Genomic DNA, 8,348 nt, shown 5'->3' with positions numbered 1-8,348 from the left:
AGTTACTTGCGGAGAACAGGTTTGTACTTGTACAGAATCCAGGAATACTGTCTGCAGTAACTTAAATGAACTACTGTTGAAAATCGGCGTTAAACCTAAATCAAACTAACAAACGTTTGGTATGCAAGTAACTATTTAGCCGTATCTCTTTAACAACTAGATTATTGGACTGAAAATTCACAGAAAGCTTCCGAGTCATCAGACATACTGAAATAGCCAAATTAGATTACCTTTTTGTTGTAATTGCCTTTTTATTTAGAAAATTTGGTAAAAAATCTGTGTGCAACGATCAATCTTTATCTCGGTAAGAATTTCACATATCTGACTGAAACTTCACATAAGACATAAATTTATCTCACCAATCGTAATTACATTCTCAAGTAACAGAGGTGAGAGAACTCTTGCTTGAAATTTATTCAAATTATTGCCCTTGTTTGACTTTTATTTAGTTGAAGTTTTACTTAATAAAATTTATATTTTGTAATAATGTAGGCCTAACTCAGATACGCAAGTCTTGTCCAGTTATGGTCATTATTAAACTTAGAAGCTGCGAATAGACACGGAAAGCTCTTGTCATGATGAAAATAATTCTTTTTCACTACTCTTGCACTTGTATCGCAAGTTTTAAAGAATTTATTTCGTTAACAAAATATTTTTAAAAGTACACTTTTGACCTAGATTTGTTTCTCAAAATGAATACACACGAGATTTATTTTCAAAATGAAGTCGTAGACAAGGAAGTGTTTACCTCAATTCAAGATTTAAATCCAACAATTTAAAATCCCCGTATTGTTAATAAAAGGTTTCTCATTACATGGATATACACTATTATGTTTCATTCCAATTTTTGGTGAGATAATGATCAAAATAATCAGAAATAATGATCGTAATAAAAAATGTGTATTCATTCCAAAAAAGGATTTTTTTAAAAACACTTATTATTATCAAATTGATATTCACGTTTTAGCTCACATTTAAGTAATTTCGTTCGTTTCACATAACAGTTGTGAGAAGATTCAGTTGCAGTGCTCATTAACTTTGCCACGATGTTTTAAGTTTATTTTCCATACACACACGCACGAAAAAACAAAAAAACAAACAGTAAACACGTTCGGATTATATTTTATATTTGCTGCGTACGGTGCACTTCAGAGATGCAATGTTTCATGTGCTTCGGTAGATGGTGGAACTGAAGTAAGTGGAAATGCAAACTTCTGCATTAACATTTTTATACATTCTTGTTATTAACGGTATTTTCGTCGATTTCTTTTGAAATTATTATAATTATTTGTCAGTTATTTCCTTATTAGCTGCGCTTAAAGGTAAATGAATTATATATTCCATAAAGTAAATCGATAGAAGAAAGAACAAATACATAAAGACATATAAGGGATTTGTTTGGTTGTTCCTCATCCCCGCACCGTACATCCAAATTCGAGAACAATCTGATTTTGTACGGAGAATGGCGGAAATGTACAGAGTTTTTTTAATGTCTTTTATTGTAATTACGAAATAGTGAAATAAATATTGCAAAACATAATAAATGAAATTTTATAGCCATATTAAGCTTTATACAATATATAACTTTCATACTAAAATGAAACAGTTTTTGTGAAATGTTTTTAACATTAGCATAGCAAATGCCTGAATATAAAATATACTCATTTTTTTGTAACACGTGTTGTTTAAGCCTCGTTGATAGACAAATGTTGAAAAATAATCATTTAATATTGCCTGTTCTACAAAGTCCGTTGCTTCCTTTTGAACATGATTTGGAACATGCTATAAAGCATTTACAGTATCCCGTTACTAATATCTTTCAGGCTTTTTTTTCTTCAAAACTTGTCACAACCTTTCTTTCCGAGAATGACGATTTTGGATTTTTTTGCTCATTTGCAAATAAGGAAAGCACCGTTTTATTATAAATTTTAATTAAAAATTCGACAACGCATGTAACAAAACAGCTTGTCCGTCTAGTTATCACGTGTGTTGGACAGTTGACGGACAGTTTTAAATAAGTAAGAAACATTCTGAAAATAAACGATAAATATTAGAGAATTTCGGGATCGCCGTGTCACAAATAAAACAAGATCCAAAGTAAAAAAAACAACAACAAAAAACAAACAAAAAAAAAACGTTCATCACATTAACATATTATTAATGTGAACACGTTCAACACATCTCCAGTCATATAAATTACTTTTAATTTCCACATGGAAAACATAGCTATGAATATATTTTCCCTGGGGTCTTCTCAGCTTTATTCCGGTGGACGGATAGCTCAGTGGTTTGCGCACTGGCCTTCCAATCCTGAGGTCGGGGGTTCGATCCCCAGCAGCTACACGGGAATTTTCAGAAACGTTTTTCAGTGTTTCCCACCCAGCTAGAGGTGTACTGGTCAGGAACCCAGGCAATCCTTGCGTGTATCAGTGCTATACACGAGCACGTAAAGAACCAGGCTGTCTATTCGCAACGAGCTAGGCTAAGTTAGCCGGACAAGCCTGTATCTGATTCGGATCTCTCTGTCGTGGGGGCTTTGTCTCACTCTGCCCCCTCGGGGCAGATCGCTCTGTGTCTGTACTAGAGGATGAATTATGCGCCCTGTGTGGCTGCATTGGAACAAGTAAAGCGCCTTGAACGTGAAATTGATCATGAAAAGAGCGCTATATAAATCTGGTATAATAATAATAATAATAATTCCATCGTGGAATCAAGTCTCAAGACGGGCTACCATCTTAAGTGACCTGGCAACCCTTCCAAGAAAATATTTCTGTCAGTGAAAATTAATATAATTCAATGAAGGTTAGTTACTGTAAACCAAAAACTTGTACATTTAAGCGTATGTTTTCTATCATATTTCATGAAAAAAATCAAATACATGTAAATTAATTTTGCTGGAGAATATAATATGAATCGATTTTGCATTTAGGGTAAAATATTTTCTTTCAGTTTATTCAAGATGATGTAAAACATGTCTATTTACAACGATTTGAAAGAAGTGGGAAATATTCAATGGTACTCTACTCAATAATTGAACAGAACTTTAGTATATATCCATATCTACTGGCGACAATGTGTCTAGAAGAACACTACTGTGACATATCTTTAAAGATGAAATCTTTTGAAAAAATATACTGCATGGATATAAATATGCAGGTGCCCAGTAGCCCATGACCCCTAGATTTTGGGCCAGGCCCCTAGATTGTTTGATAAAATGCCCATATACCTAATGTTAAACATTTACTTTTGACAGTCTGGCTCCCTAAATAAAGATAGCTAGTTTATATCCCTGAACTGAATCAAATAATTATCATCGTCATCTTAAAAACTATCGGCACATTATGTACGGGCTATAGTTACATTAGTGGAGGTTATAAGAGAGAAAACAAGCTCAAACCGTGAACTTGTAGAAGAGTTTTAGAATTTTAGATGTAGAACAAAACCCTGCTCATCCTCCTTTTTGATAGATTGTTATGTCCCTTGCCCTGAACTATTAAAGGTGTTGGTATTCAAAAATACCATATACTTATACATGTAATGCAAATGTCCCATAATGTCATGCAAAAAATAATAGGTAAGGGTAGATTTCTTGGAAGCACAGAGCACCAAAAACACAACCCCAGAGCCACGCATTTGCATTGTAGGCCCACAACAAAAAGAAGCTGTAATGGAAAATATTTCAGATGGGTTGCTTCAAATATCCAACAAGTACATATTAATTTATGCTAAATATTGATGGAGGGGAAGGAAATGGTAAGGGGCGAAATGGGGTCGGGGGCGGGTGGGGGGAAAACCGGAAGGGAAAAGTTGAATAAGAACGAATATACGAGGGAATGCCATGTTCTTTAAAAACAGTCGCACTACAACGTAAACCAAAATAGCGCAGTCACTCATGTACCAAAGATAAACACACAACGACGGTCAACTGAATAACATAGAAAAACGAACAAACAACACATAAGAAAACAGAAGGGCACCGTTATAGACTCACAAGCATACAAACGCACCCACACAAGTAGGAAAAAGCAATCAAGTACCGTCTTAGGATTCGGCTGCCAAAACAAGGGGAGCCACGAAAAATTACTAAAAGTAAGGGGGAGGGATGCAAAAAGTAGCGTAAATGAAAGGGGAAAGGAGAGGCAATAGGGGGAGTGAGGCGGAGTAAAAACGCTTACAACAAACAAGAAAACATACGCAACAGACAATACAAGACAGACAAAACAACCAGTTGAAAAAGTATGTCGGAGAAAGTAATCAGGTTTGGTGTAAAATTAAACGGTATTCATATATGAGAGTTACTGTTCTTGAAATTGTCAAAATATAGAAATATTTGGATAATACTTTTAATGGAACAGTTTACTGGTTTTGTTTAAAAAAAAAATCTGTTATCTTTTCGAAAAGGACGTTCCTGCTCATGAGTTGTGAAATCCTATTTTTTAATAAATAAGTTCATCTGTCTGCCCGCCGCTCTTTATACCACTATCAGATTCATACCTTCCACAACGTTATATCAGATTTGTTTAAATTTGCGTAAGTTACATTTCAATTTACAATACAGAGATACCAAACCGTTTTTCCATTAAGGTCAAGAACATGTTTGAACCTCCAGATCAAGGTCAGATATGAATAAAGGATTACATATTATATAACATACTTATTAGCCAGTGTAATTTTTTTTATATGTTCCCTTAATGTAAGCGTTTCAAAAGCAACAAGAGGTATCTTTAGAAAGATACACGACCACATTAGTCAATGCACACTTTAAACTACGAAACGTGCATGCACTATGCACTTTTACATACGATCGGGTACTTATAAAGCAAATCAAAATGTAGTTTTTAAAGTAAATTTTTCATATTTTTTTTCGTGTGTGCAGAACATATTTTACAAAACACATATTTCACAGAATAATTATATTAATCATAATCTAGGAAACTTTGACAAAAAATAAGACTAAAAAGAATGTGTGGTGATGGTGGTGGTGGTGGGAGGGGGTGCGAAATGACAATTTTTGAAATCGTTAAGGGATACCAAATGACCAAAATGAGGACAAAGTTGTCCGGGGACGAGTTGTTTGTAAATCGTTTACGGGAGATCACTCCGAGTTGAACCCTGCCTTTATAACGTTTTACAAGCTATTTCCACAGGAGCCTTCCAACGGATTATACTGTCTAACAATACAACCCAGAGCACCTGCACACCCCTTAAGCATTGAAGCATTTTTAGCTCCACTATTCGGAGAATAGGGGGGTTATTCTACTCGCCCCGGCGTCGGCATCAGTGTCGGCGTCGGAGTCGGCGTGACCTTTCTTGGTTAAAGTCTTTCGGCAACCTTTGTTCTTCTGTCATATCTTTGTTTCTATTGCTTATATCTTACTGTAACTTCACATAAACACTGTCCAGCATACAAACTATATGCAGGGGCTGGGACATTATACCTAAGGTCAAGGTCACCAAGGTGTTATACTTAGGTTATTTTTAAGGTTAAAGTTTTTCGGCAACCTTTGATTTACTGTCATATCTTCGTTACTATTGCTTATATCTTACTGTAACTTCACATAAACATTGTCCTGCATACAAACAAAGTATGTGCATGGGCTGGGCCCATTATACCCAATGTCAAGGTCACCAAGGTGTTATACTTAGGTTATTTTTAAGGTTAAAGTTATTCGGCATTCTTTGTTTTTCTGTCATATCTTTGTTACTATTGCTTATATCTAATTGTAAGTTCAAATAAACATTGTCCAGCATACAAACAAAGTATATGCAAGGGGTGGGCCCATTATACCCAAGGTCAAGGTCACAAAGTTGTTATACTTTGAATCATTTTCATGTTAAATGTTTTGGTACTGTAAACGATAATGACTTGAAATTAAAAATAATTCTTTATAATCATCATTTGCATTTGTGGTTACAATCCCCATAACTCTAACTGTATTTTTGACAGAATTTTGCCCATTTCATACTTAATACTTTTTGGCAATCTTTGCTTTCTGGACATAACTTTGGTACTATATAAGATAATGACTTGAAACTCAAAATATATCTTTACCATCATCATCTGCATGCGAGGTAACAATCACAATAACTCTAATTTGTGTTCTTGACAGAATTATGCCCCTTGGTGTATCTTCCTCCCTTATTGAGACATATATTCATATTACTGTCAAATCGCCGAATAGTGGGGCGCGATGTCTTACGGACAGCTCTTGTTTAATACACCCATATATTTCATATCCTGAAAAGTACTTGTTTGTTCTATAAGGTACGATGTAGTGAATAACAGATAAAAACTGATACTCTTCAACAATGTTTGCAATCTTTTATTTCTTTAGCTATACATCCTGTCGTTCCTGCAAAAAATGTCAAAAATCCCATTTAGAATAATTGTGCTGTAGACCAGGAAGTTACGAAGTGTTTAACTAAATTTTAATTTTGATCTTATTCAGAATAATCTTTTGTCAATTCAAAGTCTGTCTTGACTACAGGGATTTTATTAAATATATTCCAACAGGTTTATAATCAAATCAATTTTCTAACATAATGATAAAAGTTATTTTCATTCCGACTTTTCCGCTGTGTTTATTGGAGATATCTTTTTATATGTTCACGTCAATCATTGCGGAACACCGGTGGCACAGTTTCAGTGGTACGCACTTGTTTTAGTTAGATAACAGCTTCACAATAATCTGCGTAAGTATTATTTCGTCGGAATTCATTTATTTCCAGTGTAATGAATTGTGGCTAATCTTTGACAAGTCGTTATTGTCTTAACAGTGATATGACTATAAGCACTAAATGACGACTAATGTATTGAATTCGTCATAAATGTGCATTGAAAAGTATATATTGTGCCAAAATTTATTAGAAATGCAAGTTTATAACATTATTATTAGATCTACCCCCATTAGCCTTTCTCAGATGTGCAGCAACCAAGATCATAGTAGATTGAAAACAGATGAATTCCGAAGCTAGACGCCGTTTTAAAACTTGCTTATTAATTATATTGAAATCTAACGAAATAATCCACTTTTTTAAAATACTGAATACTAGGTAATTACCTAATTTCACGAAAAGTAATAAACTATACATTTCCAGTAGGGATCTAATTCTATTGAATGATTTAAAAAAAATATGAAAACTAAAAATTGTCATATATGATTGACCACTTCTAACCTCTCTTAAAACCCCCCCCCCCCCCCCCCCCCCCCCCCACCCTACCCACCTTCACACCACATAAATATGAAGATTGATATTTATTCCCCTTTCTGCTGCTCATTTCTAGTGGTGTTCTATGTTGCAACGACTTGAGAAAAAAATAAAAGTATTTCCATGTGTTATAATAGTAGATCCGAGGTTCAAGATGAGACCTCAACGCCATAACTATTTTACCCCCAGTGTGGTTTTGCCACTTACCTTTCAAGGCGGTCCCCGCCGTTTCCATTTCAGTCTTTTGTTAATCTAAGTTTTCATGATTGTATTTATTTGTACACAAGGCTCAGCCATTGCAGGTGCGTACACTAATAAATACCCGTGTTTCCTTATGGAGTTCTGAATGAGTTGGACATTTCTCCTTTGTTTATCAATGTCCAGTTTCACGTTGGTAGTTTGCTTCGCGTTGTCTAAACTTCCAACGCATTTGCGTCTTTCTTGCCATCAAACCAGCTTTAAATTGTCTTTACTCATTAGACAACAACAATGGCCTATGCTTTAGGTTTGACAATATTACAGAAAACATTATATATAACTGTAAGATAATTACATTAAGCTCTACATCGCAAACTTTAGTCCATTTCCAAAATGCCATCCAAGCTCTGATTTTCCTTTACACATTATGAACTTGCATAAGTCAAAAAACCATAAAAGCAGTCACTGACGCTACAATTCTCAACTTTTGAAAAAATCGATGTTTAAAAAGAAAAATAATCATCCGAACATCCACAAATAACTCATAAAAAAGCCCCCCGCTTAGCTCAATAGGGAAGGCGCAGATACGGATCGCGGGTCGCAGTTCGACCCTGACGAGCGAAATTCTCCGTGTCGACTTGAAAAAAATCCATTTTTTTCTCAATCATTCGTCCTACCGCTGATTCATGTCAGAACGTGGGATTACTCGCGGAGAACAGGTTTATACTGAACAGAAAACCAGGAACACTTGTTAGGTTAACTGCCCCATTACATAATTGAGATACTGTTGAAAAACGGCGTTAAACCAAAGAACAAACAAACTAACTAACTTTATTAATGCTCTGATGGTAAATATTCAAGTACAAATAGAAATACACATAGATGTTCAGCCGACTTGCTGAAATATCGTGGTTGTTTTAGGTATATACAATTATTTTTGT

General features: G+C 34.8%; 1 protein-coding gene across 13 annotated transcripts in view; it reads left to right on the top strand.

The window, feature by feature from the left end:
• The first annotated feature begins 875 nt into the window (after positions 1-875).
• The window catches only part of LOC123523940 (uncharacterized), a 91,786-nt gene continuing 84,313 nt past the window's right edge, over positions 876-8,348 (top strand). For 3 of the 13 annotated variants that reach the window (XM_053539387.1, XM_053539386.1, XM_053539384.1), the window contains exon 1: positions 878-1,194. The gene's annotated coding sequence lies outside the window, so the exon portion shown is untranslated. Of the gene's footprint in view, positions 1,195-6,526; positions 6,694-8,348 lie in introns of those variants that run through there. The other 10 variants (XM_053539389.1, XM_053539390.1, XM_053539391.1 and 7 more) reach the window with 8 other exon arrangements.

The sequence above is a fragment of the Mercenaria mercenaria genome, chromosome 3 (assembly GCF_021730395.1).
Source record: "Mercenaria mercenaria strain notata chromosome 3, MADL_Memer_1, whole genome shotgun sequence".
Classification (NCBI taxonomy): Eukaryota; Metazoa; Mollusca; class Bivalvia; order Venerida; family Veneridae; genus Mercenaria; species Mercenaria mercenaria.
Note: the sequence above shows the minus strand (reverse complement) of the source record. Positions and strands in the feature narration are given on the sequence as shown.